The following is a 526-nucleotide window of genomic DNA, read 5'->3' as shown; positions in this document are numbered from 1 at the left end:
CGTTACAAACGACACTTAATTAATTAGCTCATACAATAAATAACACACAGCCAAGAAAAAATAAGTTTACCATGTATTTTCATTTTCTTTAAAATCCCTGGACTTCAGAGAAAATGGTTCTTGGGTAACTTTTATATTTCAAACTGTTGCAAAGCTAACTTACTACATAAAGTGCTGTCATGGTAAAAGTAACTAATCAATATCTAATCATCGTAGACATTCCATAAATATCTATGATTCTGATTTACTGGTGTCTGTTAGCTGTAATATGAGCTTACAAACGAAAATGAATTAACATTTACGGTTCTTAACATTAACAGAATTAACAGATCTTAAATGCACAATATCCCTACTTATTCTATACACTTAATTAGCTGACAAGTGGTAATCTTACAGTATTGTATCATAAGCCCCAACATCGTACCTTCCCTGGGCTTGAGAAGGTAAAGAGAAAATGCGAGTTTGTCTTTAAAGGAAGGTACATTCTCATCTCTGTCATGTAAACATTATTATTATTATTCTGTTA

The 526-nt window shown here is 31.4% G+C and overlaps 1 protein-coding gene across 2 annotated transcripts in view; it reads right to left on the bottom strand.

The window, feature by feature from the left end:
• Positions 1 to 526, bottom strand: part of LOC119593818 (protein white-like) — a gene marked incomplete in the record, with an annotated part of 20,205 nt that overhangs the window by 6,348 nt on the left and 13,331 nt on the right.

The sequence above is a fragment of the Penaeus monodon genome, chromosome 32 (assembly GCF_015228065.2).
Source record: "Penaeus monodon isolate SGIC_2016 chromosome 32, NSTDA_Pmon_1, whole genome shotgun sequence".
Classification (NCBI taxonomy): domain Eukaryota; kingdom Metazoa; phylum Arthropoda; class Malacostraca; order Decapoda; family Penaeidae; genus Penaeus; species Penaeus monodon.
The sequence above is the reverse complement of the archived record's forward strand: the minus strand, read 5'-3'. Positions and strand labels throughout refer to the sequence as shown.